This window comes from Macrotis lagotis, chromosome 1 (assembly GCF_037893015.1).
Source record: "Macrotis lagotis isolate mMagLag1 chromosome 1, bilby.v1.9.chrom.fasta, whole genome shotgun sequence".
In the NCBI taxonomy this organism is placed as follows: Eukaryota; Metazoa; Chordata; class Mammalia; order Peramelemorphia; family Peramelidae; genus Macrotis; species Macrotis lagotis.
The window spans coordinates 746,960,274-746,983,255 of NC_133658.1; the positions used below are offsets into that span (position 1 = coordinate 746,960,274).

Sequence of the window (22,982 nt, forward strand, 5' to 3'; positions counted from 1 at the left end):
CCTCCTGCAAAAAGCCTTTCTCTATTACCCTTATTAGTAGCTCCTTTTCCCCTGTGCCAACTTAGCACATCCATCCATCTATCCATCCATTATCTGTCTGTCTATCTATCTATCTATCTATCTATCTATCTATCTATCTATCTATCTAATTGCTTGCATGTTGTCTTCTCCCTTAGACTGTGAACATCTTGGGAACAGGGATTGTTTGGTTTTTTTCCTCTTTTCTTTGTTATCCCCAGGGTTTAGCATATAAAATCTACTTAAGAATTGCTTGTTGTCTCAATGACTGATTAAATAGCTCATTTGACCCAGATATGACATTGCTAGGCTTTTATAAAAAAAAATTTAAGAAAAATTAAAAAATTACAATAGCTTTTGTATTGTCAACAAAAATGGCTCTACCTTGTTAGAGTACAATCTTCCCTTCATTTAACAAGCAGTTATACTTTCAATTAGAATTAAAATTTAGTATTATTTTTATTTATTGCTTTCAGGGAGCATACTTTGTCCATTTGTGCTGTCTGCTGGGTAAAACTAAAATTTATAAATAAAAGTCTGATAAACTTTTTAAAAAAATCTTTGTGATGTAAATGGAAACACTCAAGGGAATGATAAGGAGGGCAAAGGAAAAGGAGGGAAAGATATATCCAGATGGCAATCACCATGAGACAAAGATATAATCAGAATATGCAGAAAGCTAGATATTCATGTCTTGATTAAATAATCTATAAACCAGAAGGTTATGCTGTTGTTGTTTAGTTGTTTTCAGTTGCATCTGATTTTTTATGACCCCTTTTGGGGTTTTCTTGGCAAAGACACTGGAATTACTTGCTATTTACTTCTCTAGCTTAATTAGTAGATGAGACAAACAAAATTAAGTGACTTGCCCAGGGTCACACAGGCAGTAAGTGTTTGAGACTGGATCTGAACTCAGGTCTTCCTGGCTCTAGGTCCAAAATTCTATTCATCTACGGTTCCACCTAGCTGCCTCCAAAGGTTATATAGGATATAGAGTTTTAGTGCAATGACCTTTTGGCAAAAGTAGGAGGAGGTCAGTCACTCAATTCATCTACACACATTTATTATGCATGAATTGTATGTGCCAAGCAATTTGCTAGATATAACTCAAAAGGCAAACAAAAGTCCAAGTGGAACAGACAGTAAACAAGTACTCAATGAGTACCCACAAGTTGCCAGATACTAAGGGCTGGAGACACAAGAAAAGGCCACAAAAAAACCCAAACCCAAACATAAAAGCAGTCTTGACTCTCAAGGAACTCTCTGTCTAATGTCAGTGACACAATTCATCAATTATATTAAAATGTAACAAGGAGTTCAAAGTTCATTTTTTTAAGACTCTATTTATATTTATAACCAACCTCAAGGGTTAGAGTTGGTAAGAGAATGGAAGAGACATTCTGGTCTTTATGGCTTCTAGGTTTAAGAGAGAAGAGAGGAGTTTTCAGATTCCCTTCAGGGAGAGGTTCTTTAAGGGAGAGGAGTCTATGATGAAACCAACTCTGAGAGTAACTGGACTTTGATCATCCTATTCTCATCTTATCCCACCAGAGAGCTCTAAAAATTTTCCCTTGGTGACATCTGGGATTCCCTCCCTCTCTTTCTGTCTCTGTGTCAGTCTGTATCTGTATCCCTCTCTATGAGTCTGTCTCTCTCTCTCTCTCTCTCTCTCTCTCTCTCTCTCTCTCTCTCTCTCTCTCTCTCTCTCTTCCTTTTTATCTCCATCTCTTCATCTGCTTCTATCTCTCTTTTTTTCCTCTCTGTTTCTCTTTGTCTCTTTGCCTCTCTTCAGTATCTCTCTCTTTTCCTCTCTGCAACTATCTATCTTTATCTTTTCCTCTCCTCTTTCTCTTCCTCTTTGTCTTTCTGTCTTTATCTCTCTTTTCCTCTGTATCTTTCTCTTCTCTTTCTTTTTTTCTCTTCTCTTCTCTTCTCTTCTCTTCTCTTCTCTTCTCTTCTCTTCTCTTCTCTTCTCTTCTCTTCTCTTCTCTTCTCTTCTCTTCTCTTCTCTTCTTTTCTCTCTCTCTCTCTCTCTCTCTCTCTCTCTCTCTCTCTCTCTCTCTCTCTCTCTCTCTCTCCCCCCCCCTTCTTACTGGAGTCTTTCTATCTCTCTCTACTTTCCATCTCTCTTATTTCTTGCTCTATCTCTCCCTTCTCTTCTCTCCCCCTTTCTCTTAAGTTGAAATACTGAATGTCCAATGGAGAGCTCACATACTTGAGCATTGTCTGGTAGAGTTCCATCTATATACCTTCTCTGATTTCTTCCTGCTATCTGCTTGAATAAATAGTTTTATTTCCTAACCACTATGTGGGCGTTTTGTATAACTAGCATTTGGTGAGAAGGGAATCAAGCCTTTGAATATATAGTTTGGGGCACTTCTTCCTCATTAAGGAATAGCTATCAGGATAACCATTTGACCTTAAAAATTATTTCCTCTGATCTAAAAATATTTAAAGTTTATAGATATTTTTCTAGCATGGTACTTTCTCTCTAAAGAAAACAGAGTATCTAGCCTCATGGCCAATCTCCTGCCCCTTTCCTAGAAGAAATGGAAGATTTCTTTGAAGAATTATGGAATACATACACACACACACATACACTCACACAAAAATACATATATATATATATGCATATATGCCCACATATGCATATATAAATATATATGTGTATATGCATGTGTGCATATAGGTGTTTATGGATGTGTCTAACAATAGAGAATTATGTATGTTATCCTTGAGATGATAGGGAGCTATAGAGCCTTACTAAATGGTAGAGGCAACATGATCAGACCTGAGCTTTAAGAAAATAAGTTTCACAGATTAAAAATGGAGGACAGAATGGAGTGGTAAGAGACTTGAAGCAGGGAGACAAAGCAGAAGGGTATTTCAGTAGCCCAGCTATGGGATAATGTGAGGGTGATAGGTCAAAAGATAGTGGGGGACATATATAAAAGTATTATATATCCAATATACAATTGTATCAGGAAAATCTGCCCCTAGGATTTGGTGTATTGTTATATCAATTTCCCTGCCCCCCTTCCATCTTTACTCCATGTAGCAGAGCATTCCCAAAATGAGGAAACAGACCAGGTATTTGATATGGAAGGGTAAGGTCTGTTTGGCTTTCCCACCTCTGATTTTAAGATAAGCAAAGTTCTATAGGTTAGAGAAATCTGTTGCATGGATACTTTCCATCTACTTCCAGATTTAGGAGGAATGTGAGGTAAGAGGAAAGAACATATCTAGAGAAGCCTGTCATACTAAGAAACTAGCTTTTCTTAATAGGAGAATCTTTCCATTCCCCTCTCTCTTCAGAAGTCAAATGGCCACACAGTTGAGATTGTGAGTGGCATATTTCACAGCTGATTGCTCTCAGAATTTTTGTATTGGGTATTTTTGAGTACTTAATGAATCACTCACATAATTCAAGGTTCATCTTGAACTCCACTTCATTTATGAAGTCTTTCTTTACAAATCTCATTTGAACTGGTCTCCTCTTTCTAACTTCTCCAGAGAAGGAATATGTATGGATACAAAGATATTGTGCTAATTACTTTATGAATATTATTTCATTTGATCCTTGTCAGTTAAGTGTTATTATTGTCTCCTTTTTACAGTTGAGGAAAGAGGTTCTGTGACATGCTCAGGTCATGGAGTCAATCAATACCTGAGGTTGGATTTGAACTCAGGTCTTCCTGACTTGGGTTCTAGTGTGTTAGCTGCTATCTAAACATACTTTTTATCCATAACTAACTTTTTGACACTTGACTACATGACATGCATATTGTTCTCTGACTATTTTATATGTATAAATCTTATCTCCTTAACAAAATCTAAACTCTCTTAAGGACAATCCAATGAAATTGAGTTTTTCATTCTTTCCACCATGCCCTTTGTGTTGCTAGGGAAAAACTATAGACTGCTAACTGCCTACCGAATAGCTAAAAAAAAAAAAAATTAAATGGATAGGATTCACCAAGGCAAACACTTGGATCTTTGAGAGGAGGGGAAGGGAGACTCTAGAAAAAGGGAGAAAAGGACAGAAGCAGAGAGATAGGGTTTACCTGAAACTTAATTCTTCAGCCAGAAACAGAACCAGAGAGATCTCCACAGTTTCCAGCAACTAGTTTATTGCCATTTCGAAGCCAAGCACTTGACTTGGCGGGGCCGAAAGCCCCATCCACCTCCAGCAGGTATTTGGCTTCTCCAGCTGGCTTGCTGGGCACCAGGCAGCCCTCCACAGCCCAGGGAGCACTTGTCATATCCATTCAGCTAGAGCAGTAGCATCATCAGAATGCAGAGGGGGCAATGATCACCATCAGCTCTCCATCAGGGCAAGGGCCCATCTTCATTTTTCCCTTCCACACATAACATTTTCCAGCCCAATGGCCTTGCTGTGTCCCCTGTGTTTTATGGCAGTGGCATCTCCCTTCTGGAGGATCATTTAGAAAGCTGTTGGTTTATTGATAAAAAGTTTAGAGATGGCTCTGGAGGGAGCAGACTTGGTAGGGGGAGGGGAGAGATGAAATGGCTTTGGGGGCTGCAGGTGCATGAGGAGAACCGAGTGGGAGGCTGTTAGAGAACAGAGAAATTTCCAGCAGAGCTGTCACCATCCAGAGACCAAATATACAAACTGGTCATAAGGAAAAGGGAACTGGGCTGCCTCAAGAAAGGCAGTTTCTTTCCTCTTTCCTGATGACTGTTTTTCCCTTGCAAAGGGGACTATTTTCACACTCCTTCTTTCACCATCCCTTTACCACCACCATATGCATGCCTAACACTCAGCAGGGATAGAAAAAAGGGGGGGGGGGAAGCCTTGAGAAGCCTCTGTCTGCCTATGCTGCTCTGGGCAAATTTGCTTAGCAACAGACAGTTCCATCCTTGGCTACTGACAAACATCCCCTCCACCCCCACCCCCTGGGTGCCCCTGCTTCCACTTAGTGTTTCCAAGCATGCTGTATGTATATACCACATGGAGCTAAAATGAGAACCTTCAGAGGCTGGCCAGCTTGACTCAATGGCCATTTCAGGACCAAGAGAATTCCCAAATTCTTCCCGTCTTGGACTTTGAACTGGAGGCAAAGCAATTGATCCCTGGGGGTTTTGGTTTTTGTATTTTTTGGCTGCCATAGAAAGGGTTCAGCTAGAAGGGAGGTCTTGACGCCAGAGCGGGACTATTGCCTGCCCTAGCCGGGCATGACCAAAGTGTGATTTCACCCAAACCCCCCTCCCACCACCCCCTTCTGACAGTGTACTGGTGCTAGGATGAAAGCCCATTTTAAATAACAGCCATATACTGAAGAAAGGGGAGAAGAAGAAGGGGGAAAAAACCCAAGGGCTATAGCGCTGCCACGGTTTTAAATTATAGTGTAGGAGGATAAAAATAAAAGAGAGAGAGAGAGAGGAAGAGAGAGCAAGAGAAAAAAATTGCCATTGTTTTATGAAGCAGATGGGAAAGTTCAGGGGATCAGAAAAAGACTATTATTATCTCAACTCTACAGTGACAAGCCAGGCGGATGTACAGTTTTTTCTCTTGTTCTATGAGTGTGGGGCATTGTTGGCATTCTTTTCCCATACAGTTTGAAGAGAACTTCAAAGAAACACAGGAGATGGTTAAGGTCACCCAGATTGTACTTTTTGAATGTCATTTGTCTTTTACAACTTATCATGCAGATCACAGGGACTTTGAGGGTCAGTGGGTCCAACTCCCCCATATTTTATAGATGAAGAAACTGAGGCCAGAAAGGAGCTTGTCCAAGGTCAAAAGATGGGACTCAAATTCAGGTTCTCTGATCCCAGGTCAAGCTCTTTTTCTATTGTCCCACCCCTACTAAGTCAACCTCCCCATCTGAGGGCTTAGGGACTAAAAGAAGTTTGAGTTTTAGAGTAAAATATTAGGCAAAGGACTAGCTTTGATGGTCAATGTTCATATATTTTTGACATTTGACAAAGGAAATAAGCAACAGGTGAGCCTAAGGAGAAAGCAGAGAGCAATTATTAAGCACCTTCTGTGTAACAAACACTGTTCTAAGTGCCTTGCAAAAAATCTCATTTGAATCTTACTGCAACTGGAGGAGATGAGTGCTATTTCACATCTAAGATAATTGAGACAGGCAAAGGACAACTACCTGGCACCAGCCTGGAGTCAAGAAGACGAGTTCAAATATGGTCTTATACACTTATTAGTTTTGTGATTCTGGGCAAGTCACTTAACTCTATTTCCCTCAGTTTCCTTATCTGTCAAGTGAGCTGGAAAAGAAAATAACAAAATTACTCTAGTATCTCTGCCAAGAAAACCTTAAATGGGGCCATAAAGAATCAGACAACTGAAAAATGACTGAAGAGCTTCAGTGATTTGCACAAGCTCTCATAACTAATGAGGCTGACTTCAGGGAATTGTCATGACTCTAAGTCCACAACTGTACCCCCTCCCCAGTTTCATGAATTGGGAAGTTTAGAGTCAATTTGATTTGGCAAGCAAAAAAACTGTAAAATGGACCTTTATAAACCTATGGAAAGAACACAATTTGGGATGGTTGTATGAAGGTTAAGGAGTTGATATCTACTTCAAGGTCTATCTTATTCCCTATTGACTAAACTCTTCAAACTTCATCATGTTCTGCAAAATTTCATTTTCCTGCAAGATCGCATCAACCCTGAAACTAACACCTTCTCAGTAACCCCTGCTTTTGGGGTCCATTTCTATCTCTGATAAGAGAAATTAGAGGATGAACTGTGAAGAGTTCCTCCAAGATCTTCCCCATAAAGGGAATGCTGAGGACAGCCAACTCTTCATTTCCCTCCTTGGCTGTCTTGACCACAATCTTCTTTTACCCTCTTTTACCTTACTTTTTCATGTTGTCTTCTATTGGAACATGAAGTCCTTGGAGACAAGAACTATCTTTTATCTTTTTTTTTGTATACCCTATGCTCAGAACATATGAGAAGCTTAATAAATATGTATTAATTGATTGACCTCCTGCACCATTTTCTCTATGAAGTTTTTCCTGACTAGTCTGATTCACTGTGCTCCTCTGTTACTGAAAGTTTGCATCATAACAAGATGTTGCACTAAATTATACCATACATTTTATATATTGTTTAAAGTAGCTAATCTATTAAAGTATTAATTTCTTTATTTATAGTAGAGTTATTGCACTAAATAAACTAGAAGTTCCTTGACTTAGATTTCTTAGCTATCTTCTCCAAATTCTGTTGTTGATAAAGAAGCATAAGGTCTGGAGCAGAGTAGGTACACAATACAAGTTTTTTGATTAATTGGCTCAAGCTCAAGCATAGCCTATTTCTCCCATATTGCCACTGCAAAAATACAAGATGAAGAATGGACTAATTAATAGGATTATAGAGTTATTTGTAAAAGGGATCTTAGAAACCATTTTAGTTCAACTCCCACTTTTTGCAGATAGGGAAACTGAGAGTCAGAGACATTAAGAACCACACATACTCAGCTGAAAGGGAAACATTTCTGTCTAGATCCTCTACTTCCAAAACAGTATTCTTTCTATTACACTAAATGCCCTTTCACAGAAGCAAGAAACTTTTCACATATTCTTAGGTAGATTCTGTTTTGGATTTATCTATGGTGAATTATTCATCTTTTGCTAGCCTCCTTGGACACTCATCATTATGGCTTCAGCTACCTTCTCTTAAATTTCTCTCCAATTACATAGTAGATACTCGGGGAGTACAAATGAATGTGAATATTAGCCTAAGTAAAACAATTAGAAAAGTAAATCATCTACCAACTAAAGGTCAAATTTGCATTTCAAAATCAAATATAGTACTTTTGAATTGTCCTTTCATTTGAATTTTGCTTGTTAATCTTTCACCCATTAATACAAATAATAAGAGATGACTATAATAGCATTATATATGTGTATACATACATATGTATACACATATTTTATGCATTTATATGTAGATGTGTATGTGTCCACATGCATACGCAATATCAACTGTTCAGCTTTTTAGGATATTTTGGGTGCATATATAAGTACAAACTATACATATATTAATATGCATATTCATGTATATTTATACAGGTCCCAAAAGGCATCAATGCCATATTTATATATATGTAAACATATATTGGGACAGCTAGGTGGTGCACTGGATAGAAGACTAGCCTTGGAATTAGGAGGACAGGACTTCAAATTCAGCCTCAGACACTTGATCTTACTAACTGTGTGATCTTGGGCAAGTCATTTAATCCTGATTGTCTCCCATTCGGGGCCATCTCCAGTCATGGTGATTCATATCTGGCCACCAGACCCAAATGACTGTGGAGGAGAAAGTAAGGCTGGTGACTTAGCACAGCACCCCCTCACTCAAATCGAATTCAAATGTTTATCATGGCATCACCTCCCTGATGTCATTGGTCTTCTATGAAAATGAAGGACAGACATATATGTATATATATACATATATACACACATATAGAGAGAAGAGAATGGTTAATATAATTCACATTTACATAGTGTGTCAAGGTTTACAAATTGTTTTCTTGAACAACACAATAAGATAATACAAATATTATTATCCTCATTTTATAGATGAAAAAACTGGGGAACAAAAAGATTAAACAACTTCCCTAAGGTTACATAGACATCAGATATGAGTCAATTCTCTTTTATGAACTTAATGATGGAGTATTGTTAAGTCAAAATCATAATGGAATTTGCAAATTAATAGTATATATATATATATATATATATATATACATATATATATTTAACGGATAATATGTGATATTTTCCAACATGTTAGCACTCAGACCAGTTGCAAGGGCATCCGTGAATTTAAGAGTCTCACAAGAAAATGGTACGAATACTTTCCTGACTAGTAAGTAGTAGGACAAATCTTTCATGGAGTAAGACAAAGCAGTTCAGTTACTCAGTGACTAGATCAGGGTTGAGGAGGAAGCTAGGGTCAGCCAGGTTAGTTAGCACAGTCATTTGGTTATTCAGTTGCCTTTAGGGGAGAATGAGGCAAATTGAGTACAAGAAGTAAAGACCATTATCAAGACCCAGTTCATTGCTTTACTCTAAATAATCCACTCATAGGTAACAAAGATTTGGCACTTTGGGGAATGAAATGGGGATTAGAGTAGAAGCAGTAAAGCATCCTAAAAAGTTGATAAATATAATACTAAGGACTCTTAAGGTATGTGGGGTAAAATAAGAAGTCTTTAGGGAACTCTCATATGGAGAAGCCAGGGAATTAAAAATAATAAATAGAAAAGTTAAATATTAAGAAAATAGTAAAGTTATGGCAAAGTAATTGATAAGGTGGTTCTAGATAATAGAGTGGGGTTTGGACCCACTCTATTTTGGGCCTTTGGCACTGCCTATAACAACACTGAACATACTTTGATCTATCTTCTTAAACTAATTTATTAATTTTGACATTTCTACAATGTTCTAAAAGTCTTTATGTCATATTAAAGTACTTTTGGGATTTTTTAAAGAGTTGGGAAAATGGATATCATTTTAGATACATCATTTGATCCTCAAATCAATCCTCTAATGTAGATGGTATAATAATTTCAATTTTCCAGAGAACATCCTAAGAAGTCTAATGCCTTGTTTTTAGAACATCCTGACTCCAAGTTCAGTACATTGTATGATTTTATCTCTACCAATGGATGTAGAGACTCCAGATCCTGAAGTGATGCATTCCAAGTTCAGTCAGGGAGATACTTGGAATGGTGGAACATGACCTAATGGGGAAAATTGTTTTGCTTAATTGTACAGGTTTGAGGAAGCTTTGTTATTCCTTTTTTTAAAAATGTTATTTTACTTTATTTTTTCAATTACATGCAAAGATAGTTTTCAGCATTCATCTTCTGTAAGCTTTTGAGTTCCACATTTTTCTATTTCCCTCTCTATGACAACAAGTAATCTGATATAAGTTATACATATACAGTCATATTTAACATTTTTCTGTATTATAGAAATGTGTCATGCTGTAAAAGAAAAATCAGAACTAAAGGGGAAATATTGGAAAACAAAAGAAAAAACATAAAAACAAGTTTTTAAAAGTGAAACTAATATGCTTTCGACTCCACAGTTTTTTCACAAGTCTTTCATAAGGTCATCATAGTTGATCATTACACAGTGCTTCTATTGATGTTATAATGTTCTTCTGGTTCTTCAGTTCACTTCACTCAGCATCAGTTCATGCAAGCCTTTCCAAGCTTTTCTACAGTCCGCTCACTCATGATTTCTTACTGAATATATACCATAATTTGTCCTTCATTCTGACATTGGGAGTCCAATAATATGACATGCAAGTGAGTTGGATTTAACTGAGAGGTTGTTGTGCTAAATCACCAACCTCACTTTCTCCTCCAGATCCATCTAGGTCAGATGACCCAGATATGAATCAGGCCAGATATAAGTGACTGGAGATAACCCTGGCCAGAAGACATTTAGGTTTCAGTAACTTGTCCAAGATCTTAACTAGCTATTAATACAGCTAGCTAAATGTCAGGTGTCTGAGGCAGAATTTGCACTCAAATCCTTCTGACTTCAGGGAGGGTACTCTACTGTGCCACCTAGCTACTCGATGGCTAGATAGGTAGTAGATGACGCAGGGGGTAGAACACTGGCCCTAAAGTCAGGAGGACTTTAGTTCAAATCCAGTCTCACATATTTACTTGCTGTGTGACCTTGGGCACAGTTACCTTGCATCCAGGGTCATTTCCAATTATTCTGATCTATATCTTACCACTAGATCCCCAGTTGTCTACAGACAAGAAAATGAGGCTGGCAACTTAGCACAGCAGCCCCTCACTCAAATCTAATTCATGTGGATGTCATGTCATCATCTTCCTGATGTGATGGTCTTCAAGAACAAAGGACAAAAGTCTTCATCATACCATAATTTATTCAACCATTCCCCAATTGAAAGGCCGCTCCTTAATTTCCAATCTTTGCCACTATAAAATGATCTGGATAAATATTTTGTACTTATGGGTCTTTTTCTCTTTATTAATGATATCTTTTGGATACAGACCCAAGAGTGGTATTGCTGGCAAAGGGTATGCACAGTTTTATTACCCTTTGGGCATTGTTCTAAATTGCTCTAAAGAATGGTTGGATATGTTCACAATTCTAGCAACAATGCATTAGTATCACACTTTTACCATATTTCCTCAATTATTAATTAATTTCCTTTTTAGTCATTTTAGCCAATTTGTTTGATATGAGGAAGTACCTCAAAAGTACCTAATTTCCCTCTCTCTAATCAATAATGATGTAAAGGGGCAGCTAGGTGGCATAGTGGATAAAGCACCGGCCCTGGAGACACTTAATAATTACCTAGCTGTGTGGCCTTGGGCAAGCCACTTAACCCCATTTGCCTTGCAAAAACCTAAAAAAAAAAATGATGTAGAACATTTTTTCATATGACTATAGAGAGTTTAAAGTTTTTGATCCAAAAACTACCTGCTCATATCCTTTGACCATTTATCAGCTAGAGAATATATTCTCATAAATTTGATTTAGTTGTCTATATATTTTAGAAATGAGTCCTTTATCAGAAACACTCACTGTGAAAATTGTTTCCCAGTTTTCTGTATTTCTTTTAATTTTGATTGCATGGGTTTTATTGTGAAAAAATTTCGATTTAATATAATCAAAATTATCCATTTTGCACTTTATAATGTTCTCTTTCTCTTGTTTGGTCATAAACTCCTGCCTTCTCCATAGATCTGACAAATAGACTATTCCTTGTTCTCCTAATTGGCTTATTTTAGCACCCTTTATGTCTAAATTCTTTGAAATTATATTGGTATAGGGTGTGAGATGTTGGTCTATGTTTAGTTTCTGCCATATTATTTTCCAGTTTTTCCAACAACTTTTTTCTTTTTTTTTTTAGGTTTTTTTTGCAAGGCAAAGGGGGTTAAGTGGCTTGCCCAAGGCCACACAGCTAGGTAATTATTAAGTGTCTGAGACCAGATTTGAACCCAGGTACTCCTGACTCGAGGGCCAGTGCTTTATCCACTGCCCCTCAACAACTTTTTTTCAAATAGTTCTTATCTCAGAAGCTCGTTTCATTGAGTTAATCAAATAGTAGATTACTATAGTCATGTACTGTTTCTTTTGTATCTATTCTAATCCCCTGATCCATCACTATTTCTTAGTTGATACCAGACAATTTTGATAACTGCTACATTAAAATGTAATTTTAGATCTAGCATGGCTAGGTTACTTTCCTTTGCATTTTTTCATTCATTCCCTTAATATTCTTGACCCTTTGTTCCTCCAGATTAATTTTGTTTCTATTTTTTCTAGCTCTACAAAATAAATATTTGATAATCTGATTGGTATGGTACTTAATAAGTATTTTAATTTAGTAAAATTTTCATTTTTATTATATTAGCTTGGCCTAAGCATGAGCAATTGACATTTTTCCATTAGTTTAGATCTGACTTTATTTGTGTGAAAGGCATTTGTAATTGTTTTTATATAGTTTCTGGGTTGGTCTAGGGAGATAAATTTCCAAGTATTTTATGCTTTAAATGGAATTTCTCTTTTTTATCTCTTGCTGCTGTACTTTGTTGGTAATATATGATTTTTGTAAATTTATTTTATATCCCTTAACTTTGCTAAAGTTGCTAATTGTGTCAAGTAATTTTTAGTTGATTTTCTAGAATTTTCTAAGTATACCATCATAGACTTTCTCAATGCAGGGTAGAGAGGGTAGGTAGAGAGAGAGAACACAGATCTGAAAATAAAATAAATTGGGGGCAAAAAAATGGATTTTTTATATATACCAGTAAACATTTTAATACATTTATGTCTTCTCATACCATGATAGTTCTTTTTTCTACAGAAATAAGGTTTGGATCTGGTACTTTATTTGTATAGAGTTCCCAGGTGTGAAAATTCCTTCTACCATTTCAGGTTACTACTTTCTCTGAATCAAATCATCTTAGAGAAACAATATACTGGACATTAAATATGTTAGTACCATAGACTAAATGACTTGCTTATAGCTACAAAGCTGGTATGTGTATCTTGAACTCAGGTCTTCTTTGTTTTAGGCCAGCTCTCTCCCTTCTATTATATCCTTCTATAAATTTTGCACTTAATATCTGCCCAGAATGTTGGAAGGATTCCTCTAGGTCTTAATGGGTACCATCAAAATACTGAAGATAGCATATTTTGATTTTGACAATTTCAGTGCTTGACCCTCACACTTCCATTCCTGATCATATATAACTTTAGTGATTTCTCGGTCACATAGCATCATCAAGTATTGACTCCCTGGCCATCTGTCATCCTACTAGCTACTTTACCTATCAAAGGTAACTTCCTCTTTCCCTTAATTCTGGAGAGATGAACCATGATCAAATCAACTCTACCATTATTATCTGAAATTTCAGGATCAAATTGGGACCTTTCCCTATTCCCTTCTTTTCCCAGTTCAGGAATGATGAATCATGATCAAATGAATTCTGTCATTGTCTGTGAATAAGCTACCTCAATCCTTTCTCTGGACATCAATTCTTTATGTGAGTCTCTATTGGAATGTAAATTTCTCTTCTTTGCTTTTTTGTATCTATTTGCCTGACAATTAACCCAGAATTTGGAATATAATAAACTTTTTTTTTTATTTGTGGGGAATATGGGGGTGTTTGGCTTCTACCTGAACATGAAGGGAGATTATTAATTTACATTACAAAGACTAGGGTCTGCCAGTATTGGTGCCTATGGACAGGTATGTGAATGCAAGACAAAAGACTTAGCTTCAACCTGATCAAAATCTGAGATTAGATCAGGTCTGCCCTACCTAGTTCTGAATTAACCTAGAGTCTGAGTCCTTCACCTTCAGACTTAAGGAGATTGCTGTTCACTCCCCTGTTCTCATTAGTATAATGATCAGGGTGAGGGAAAAAAACCTATGGAGGTGAGGCACAAAGGGGGAGGAACAAGCTTTTCAAATTGCATAACTGAATATAAGACTAGCCTTGCTGTAATTTGGCACCCATCTTTCCTTTAGAGAGAGGTGGTCCTTTTATTGAGATAACTTAATAAAAGCCATTTCAATCACCATGGACTAAGTATTGATGAGCCATTGATAACATCATTCATTCATTGGCGGGGGTCAGGGAACAGCTTGAATTCATGGTGTCCTTAGTGTAATTTTATGAACTAAAAAATACAATGTTTGTTGAGGTCTTCAATCAGAGACTGGAAAAACATTTTTGTGATGTTAGGGAGGAATGCCACATAACTCATAACTTCCATAGGCTCTAAGAATCCTATCCCTTCTGACTCTGAGATGCTGTGATTATTTAAAAATATTGGGTTAAAAATGCAAAATTACATGGTAGAATGAGTACTTATGACAGGATCTGGAACTGAGCCTAAATGAACAATCTCCTAGTTCTCTTGACCTCTGGGCCACAATCACTTAATTTCTATGAGCTTCAGTTTCCTCATATGTAACTAGGAGATGTCCCAAGATTACTTCCCAGTCCTAAATCTATGCTTCCATGATGATGCTTGATTTGTGAACAAGAAACAGGAGTATAGCCTACAAGAATAGCAGAACTATCCTTCCCTAGTACTACCCTCAGGGAAGAGTAGGAGAAGCAGGATAGGGAGGGCACTCAGATTTCGATGAACTGTTTAGATAGAACTTACTAACACTGATTCAGCTATATCACTTCTACTTGGTGATGACTTTTACTCTTCGGGGTTTCTCATTCCTGACACAGCCCAGTTTAACTTGCAAAAGCTAACAGAGCTGAGAGGGCCTGAGGCAATGTAGCTCAGCTGCCTGCTTGTCTAAAGTCTTCCAGTTTGCTTCCCATTCCCCAGGGTGCCTGAGGCCAGCTTCCACTTCAAACTTACTAGTGCTGGGATCCTGCCTACTGGTCTAGAGAGGGGACAAAATGGGACATGATTAAAGAGCTATGGGGCCCATCTCCCCTCCAAGACCTGGGCCCTCTACCTGAGGGAAGGGTGGTAACATGAGGCTGGAGGAGAGTATTCACATAGAAAACAAATGAATGAATGAATAGATAAATCATATAAAGTAGTCAGAAAAGTGGGATTGAACTCTGAGGAATGAGAATTAGGGCTAGTAGGTAAATTGAACTGGCAGCTGCTGACATTTGATTTCAGGACAAAGCTACAAAAAGTCAGCCCTGCCTAATTTGGTGTCTATCCTTGGTCAAACAGGTTTGCTTTTTCTAATTGCTATCTCTCCTGCTTCAGTTCCTGTACCACCTTCATTGCTCATTCTCCTAACTCCTTTATTGATGTGTCTAAAGAGATGCTGTATATAAAATCTCTCCACATGTGATTTCTAACATTGCACCTGCCAAACAGACTCAACAGGGAAACTCACTCCTGCTTATTCTGTCTCTTTTCCTTTTTAGTTCCTTATCTCATCCTTCCCTCTTCCTTTACATCCTTTTCTTTGCATTCCCTCCTCCTTAACCTCCTTTCCTGTGTAGTCTCCTCATTCACTTTTCCCTCACCCATTTTCTGATACAACCTTCCTCCTACCTGATTGCTTTTCTTTTCCATTCTCTCCCTTCCTCCCTCTCCTTCATCTCTTTTTATTCTTTCCCTCTTCCTACTTTCTCTGTCACCTCTTTTGCTTTGCATGTCCCTTCTCTCTTCCCTCCTCACAAAGAGCAAACTTTCTTTACCTTTATTTCTCTTGCATTACGGTAGGTAAAGATTGCTTTTAATAGATACCTAGCTGTACATTTTCTAGGATCCACAACCCTGCATCCATCCTCCTTCCAATTGATGTAAAGAATTATAAAAGTAGCTTTAATGATATTAAAATCTTGTTAATTGTGGAAGGCTGTTTGCCCTTGAGATGTAGACTGACCTTGATTGTTGATTGTATCCTGTTACCCCTTGACCCTGTGTCTTGTGTCTTGTCCTCCATTTCCCCCTTTACCTAGTCTTGGTTTTGGGGAAGGGAGGGACCAGTATGACCCAGAAATGACATGTTGAGCTTAGAGATCACACCCCTTGAGACAGGAAGGGACCTGTACATAGCCTGCCATTGGAAGATACCTGGCCCAAGGTATAAGACCACTCCTCTTGCCCAACCTATTACATAAGGATATTTAATAGGAAGCATAGAAGGGTTTTTCTCACACTCTTTCTTAGACCATGTGGAGCACCATGTCACTGCCTCCCCCCACCCCCACCCCCATTTTCACTCAAACTTCACCTAGTCTATTCTTAAAATGGTTACTGCTTTTCTGGGAGTTTAAATCTGTATATTTGTAATATTTTGCCATAATAAAATCTTGAGCAGAAATCGGCAGCACAACCAGGATCTATCTGGAGAACAAAGTGAGGCTAGTGACTTTGCACAATCCTTAAACTCAATTCACTTGCAATTCATGGCATCACCTCTGTGATGTCATAGTCCTCTTTGAGGACTAAGAACAAAATAAGAATCTGTACTACTCTGTCCTGTACACCACCGTTCTCTACTACTTCTAAACTCTTCAGTACAAGAGACTTCTGAGCAAAAGTCTCACACATGCCCCAGCAAACCTTCATCCTCTGCCAGGCCTAGGAAGGGCCAGGAACCCTCTTTGCCTAATCCTGAGGCTAGTGCTTCAGCGCACTTAATATTCACGACAGATAGAACATTTCACGGCGAATTGGACGCACATTCAACTGGAAATGAAAATTTTATGACTGTTCTCACTCGGAGCTGCAGATTACACCAGCTGAGAAAACACGGGAGCAAACGTACAACCTGTGAACTGTAAAGTATATTAATAATGAAACCACAGCCTGGGAAATGAAGGCTTTATTCTGTTTATATTCTGCTCCATTAATAGAAGGCACTCTGGCTAGCTCCGCCCCATTAGCCAGCAATCTGTGCAGGAAAAGGACTGGGAGACACTGGGGGCTCTGAGGGGCTCTCTCTTGGTTAAGCTATTGCTGACTGTAGTAGTCCAGGAGAGGTCACAGACTTTCTCTAAGCAACATCCATTAGTGGTGCACCAGGGAGGTATCACCATGTAAATAGACTAGACTGGACAAGTCTTTAACTAGCAAGTGACCTGTGGCCTTCATTGCTCAGCAAATGTGTGGGAGGGGGAAACAGTTGGTATGAGGAAGACACTTTGTAAACCTCTATAACTGATTTTGGGGGTTTGGGGGACAGATATGGGATTTCCTTTGGGTAGGTACTCCAAAAGAGGGAGATCAGCAGATCAGCCTAACACTCAGTGTCTTAATTTCGGTACTTCAGGCAATGAGAAAATAAGAGATTTGACCACGATCTGCTGGGCAGTATATTTCAGAAATGTGATCAACACACAGGTATTCCAGACTGTTGATGCCCTGGATTATGCTGTTTCTAGAAATATATCATTACAATATAATGGAAAGACCACTGACTTAGGAATCAAAGGATCAAGGTACATAACCTCCTTTTTCCACTCCCTGGGTCTCCAGTTTCTCATTTGTAAGATGAGGGAGCTTTACTAGATGGTCTCCAAGGTCTTCCACCCACTCAGTGGACTGGAGATTTTTGTCACTGTCTCTTGACATGGAAGAGGATGTACCTGGGACTCATGGGATCTTAGTCAGCTATCTTTCATTCTTCTTCCATCTCTAATTTTTCATTATCTGTTTCTATGATGACATCACATTATTGCCATTTTGACAGGTCCTGGTTATAGCCTGCTCATAATCCACTATGCACTTCTATGATTGTCAAGTCAAGCAATCAGTAAACATTGGTTAAGTGCTAAGTACCAGGGTTACCAAAAGAGGCAAGAGACAATCACTAACCTCAAAGAGTTCACAATCTAATAGTAATAATAATTTTCAAGTAATATAATTATTAATTTTAATAATAGGTTAATAATGGACAAGAATCACACAAAATGGAAAGATATGGATGGATCAAAAGATCATAGAAGTAGAGCTGGAGAGATCAAGTAAATCATTCTTTAATAGGGGAGGAAATGAAGTGATTTAAGGTGGGCATCAGAGATAAGATTTTAATTCAGGTGCTTTAACTTTTATTCTAGGGCCCTTTTCATTAATTTCCAGGTCCCCTGATGATGTCACCATACTTATAAAATGGAATGAAGATAAGGAACATAGGGTTGTAAGAATTGTTCATTATAGGCAAAAGTCTAGAAAGCTCAACTCAGTATTAAATTCATTTATTCACTCATTCATTCAATAAACCTTTATTGTTTCATCTAATGTGCAATAACACATTCATTAGGTTTTGAAAGTTTATTTTCACAATCTGGGAATAGAAGAGCCCAAAATAATAGTAAACATCAGGATCCTGTCTATCTCTTCCCATAGAATTATTTTATAAAATCTTAATGATAATGCTATTAGATCAGAGTTGCAAAGTCCAAGCTTTTCTATATAAAGTTGTGCTGAGAAATTAGTGGATTACTTTGTACCTAAGGATCATTCATTTAACTAATATGGAATAGTTCTTCTGGGAGACTCTCCCAATTTACAGCCACACTTGTAGGTTGAATCCCCAGAAAGGTAACTATTGCTCTCTTGTTGTAGAGGCAAATCCATAGGTAACTACTTTCATTATGGTAGTTCATGAGCCCCCATAGGTATGTTTCCTATTAACAATCAGTCAGTAGATTAATTATTTTTTAGAAAAGGCATTTATTAAAATGGCATATATAGCAGGAGCAGTTAGTATAAAATTCTCTAAAACTTGGAGTACACTCACTCACAAATAACACAGTATCCATGTAAAGAGTGGACATATATTTATAATACAAGGGTGGTGAGGTGAGTGTGTAGGACACAGGTATAGTAAAAGGTAAATCACATCCCCTGGTTGGAAATCCTTTTACTCTTTGTAAACTCTTCCTACATCTCCCTTGTAACTTTTTAATGGGCAGGTTATTCATCTGGGCTCTGAGAGTCTGATTTTTGCTATCTTTTTTAAGAGATCACAATACCTGAAAGCTACCTCAAATGACTAATTCACTGAATCATTGTCTGAATTCAGATGTACATGTCCTTTTCTCCCTGAATGAATTTTTTGCTACAGGTCAAAATAGGTCTGATGGCATAATTGCTGTAGAGAAGGGGAGAAGGCCCCTGCCTCCTTTCCTTCCCTATAAATAAACAAAGGGGTGTGCCTCCACAAAGAGCATCTGAAACTTTCAAAATGAACTTAAAGCTATACTGTTTAAAACTCCCAGGGTTAAATCTTGCTTATTTGCTTAGGCAAAAGCAATGTTCCCATCTTGTTTCAATCAAAGAAGGTTGAACTTCATAAAGGGATCACAGGGTAGAAAGACATCTTGTTTACACATTAAAACTTTATCATGTGTGACTACATTCTGAGGTGGGGAATAGACCCAACTTGTTTATACATTAAAACCTATCATGTGTGACTATATTACTGAATTAGAGTAGAAAGGAATCAAATCTCTCCTTCCCCACCAACCCCACCCCCTCCTCTCCCCCCATCCTCTTAGTTCAAAATTTGTTGTCCCAAGGAAATTGATGAGGATACTTTTTTTTTGAAAAATTCCATATGGCACAAACAATCTGAAAATTCAGATTTTTTCCCCAGGAGTACAGGCCTACTGCATCTAATAGATCTGGAAATTAAACTCCTTTTAAAATTTATAGTTATACCACTTTAAAAGCACATATTTTACAAATTTCTCTTTACCTCCTATCCAGGTGCTTACTTTTAACAATGTAAATATGATAAAGAAAAATACATAGGAAAAGAAAAACCAGCTTCTAAAATCAGAAATTGTCTAGGGCCTAAAAAAATGCTCAAAATATGAGGCTCTCTCCATAGGGATTTGGATTCAGAGTTGACTAGGAGTTATCCTCATCAGCTTTAGCTGTTAAACCAAAGCTTCCTGGGGGAAATTCTTTTATGATTATCTTCAGTATAAAAGACAAACTAGCTACAGGTCCAGACAAAACATCTTCTGATGTCTTAGTACACATAGAACAGTGAAAACTTTCTCTAGGTTTCACTTTACAAAGTTATCCAGTAGGCATTGATTTGTTCCTTGGGTTCTGTTCTGCCCTATGAAGAATCACAACCCAGACTTGGGAATGCAGGTTTTGGAAAGAAAAAAAGATTTATTAAAGAAAGTTACAGCATATTAAGAAAGGGATAGAGTTAGAAGGAGTTTAAAGAGAAGACCACTTGGATTGCTGATTGAATTAAAAAAAAAAAAGCCAGGGTTCAGCAGAAGTCTTGAAAGTCAAAAAGGGGAGAGCCCCTCCCCCCTTCTCTTTAAGTTCTCTCCCAGAGTCCATGGGAGGGGGTGGTGACCTGGGAATGACTCAAGTCCCTCATTGGAGATTTTGCCTTTTGGGGAGGGGTCTCTTTTGGGTGATCTTCTAGGACTTGTGCTCCCTGGCTGCCCCACCAAAAAACAATGGATCCCAGTCAGGTTGAAGGTCAGGCCCTCCTGGAGGAAGATTGCCTTTACAAAACAAAAGATTTACAAAGTTTGTCTCCAACTGATCTTATCACCCCCTGTGACCATCAATCCTAGTGTATATTCAGACAAAAATTTTCCCAGAGGGCACATCAAGTTTCTCCAAAGTATACCTGAATATACAAATTCAAAACAAAACAAAAAAAATACCTAACTCACTTCCCCTTAGGACAAGTAAGTTATGGCTCTGGAGGAGAAAGTGAAATCTGACTGCACAGCCAATTCACTTACATGTCATGGTATTATTTTGTTGATTGCAAGGTCCTCTTTGAGAAAAAAGAAGAAACAATAACCCATGTGAGCAGAAGGAGCTGCTACACTGCTGACCTGGAGTAGATGGATACTCTAAGAAGGGGAGGCCCCAGTTTACAGAGACAACTGAGAGAAGATGTCAAAGTCTGGAAAGTCATACAAAAAAATTCAAACAATTAAAGATAATTTCAGAAGAATAGAACTGGATGACCAAGAGAAAGATGCTTATTCAGTTACAAAAGAAAGAAAAATAGGAATAGGGACTTGACCTATAATTTCACTACTATAAAGAACTTTTAGGTGTGGAAATTCCTTCTATAATTCAAGTTGGCATATTCCCTGCACACAAACAGGATGAACTTAAAGCCAGGCTTTCCTAGCTTAGAGCTCTCTTATCTTCTAGGCTATGCTACCTTTCAAAAACACACCAATACTAATATTTTGCTAGTGAATTCCTACAAAACCACAAAATCCAAGAATAAGCATCCCATATAGAGACTTTCTCTAGTGAGTCCCTGCAAATTTGTAGGAGATCCAAATAGATCTCAGAGGAGTTCCTACAGTTTAATATTCCTTGATCTATTCCTTCTATTTGTACTAATACTTGAAGTTTTGGTCTCCAGAGGATGTCTGCTACCTCATTTTCTAGGAGGTACACCTGTAGGGCTTTACTTTTAACTAATGAGCTGCAACTCTCCTTTCCTTTACCATGTACTTCCCATTAACAATCATCAAAAAGCTTTTATCAAAAGCTTTTTATTAAGTTGGAAATCAAGCACAGTTGGTATAAAACATTTCCCCCTAAAATCTTGACTGTATTTTTTTTATACTATATACCTGTTGAGAGGAAAGGTATGTTCAACACTGTATCTCATGAAGATTATTTTGTTAGCTCAATTAGTATCTGTGTTTCATGATGATGATGATCTATTGATTTTGGACTAAAAAATCCTTACTATTGCTTCATTTTTTTTACTGCATAATCATGTCTGTGGCTCCCTTGTATTTTTTTTTAAGAAAGATTTTATTTATTTTGAGTTTTACAATTTTTCCACTATTCTTGCTTCCCTCCCCCCACCCCCCACAGAAGGCATTCTGTTAGTCTTTACATTGTTTCCATGGTATACATTGATCTAAATTGAATGTGATGAGATAGAAATCATATCCTTAAGGAAGAAAAATAAAGTATGAGACAGCAAAATTACATAATAAGATAATGGGTTTTTTTCCTAAATTGAAGGTAATAGTCTTTGGTCTTTGTTCAAACTCCCCAATTCTTTCTCTGGATACAGATGGTATTCTCCATCAAAGATAGCCCAAAATTGTCCCTGATTGTTGCACTGAGAGAATGAATAAGTCCATTAAGGTTGGCCATCACCCCCATGTTGGTGTTGGGGTGTACAATGTTCTTCTGGGTTCTGTTCATCTTGCTTAGCACCAGTTCATGCAAATCCTTCCAGGCTTCCCTGAATTCCCATCCCTCCTGGTTTCTAATAGGACAATAGTGTTCCATGGCATACATATACCACAGTTTGTTAAGCCATTCCCCAACTGAAGGGCATTCACTTAATTTCCACTTGATATTGCTTTAAGTAGTAAATAATTGCTTAGAAATATTATGAGTAGTATATAAAATTACTCTGGAGGTTTATAACATTGTTATTGCTATTGAAAGGGGTTCAGCAAAATCATAGTATTAGTGGGAATTCCAATGGTAGCCATGTGAGTGAATATATAGAGAAAGATTCAGGGATGATAAAAACTGATTTGAGATAGGGGAAAGCAAAGCATGACTAAAAAGTCATAGACGACTGACTGGAAATATTCTCAGTAGACACTGAGAAATTTAAAGGAAATTTAAGAAGGAAGAGGATGAATTTAGTTTTGGACATGTTGAGTTCACGATGTTTTTGGAACACCTAGGAAGAAAGTCATAAGATAAACATGCAGGAAAGATATTTTGGTCTAGATATAACATTTTAGAGTCATCTATGTTAAAGTAATAATTGAACCAAATGGAAAAGTTGTGGTTACTAGGAAAATAATGACAAGAGTAACAATGACTAACATTTATTTAGTACCTATTGGATTCCAGCTTAAGTACTTTAGAAATATTATCTCAGATGATCCTTACAATGACCCTGGAGGTAGATGCTATTGTTAGCTTCATTTTGCAACTGAGGAACAGGAACGTGAAGCAAATAGAGTTTTTTTTTTA

General features: G+C 37.6%; 1 protein-coding gene and 1 long non-coding RNA gene across 7 annotated transcripts in view; one reads left to right on the forward strand and one right to left on the reverse strand.

The window, feature by feature from the left end:
- NTM (neurotrimin) overlaps window positions 1-22,982 on the reverse strand; it is a 1,385,759-nt gene that overhangs the window by 111,731 nt on the left and 1,251,046 nt on the right. The window lies entirely within an intron of this gene.
- Window positions 16,470-21,485, forward strand: LOC141508039 (uncharacterized). Of its 2 annotated transcripts, XR_012474325.1 has the most exons (4): window positions 16,470-16,797; window positions 17,290-17,458; window positions 17,903-18,025; window positions 20,774-21,485. It is a non-coding gene; the product is annotated as an uncharacterized LOC141508039 (long non-coding RNA). The 2 variants fall into 2 exon arrangements; XR_012474326.1 differs by lacking the exon at window positions 17,903-18,025.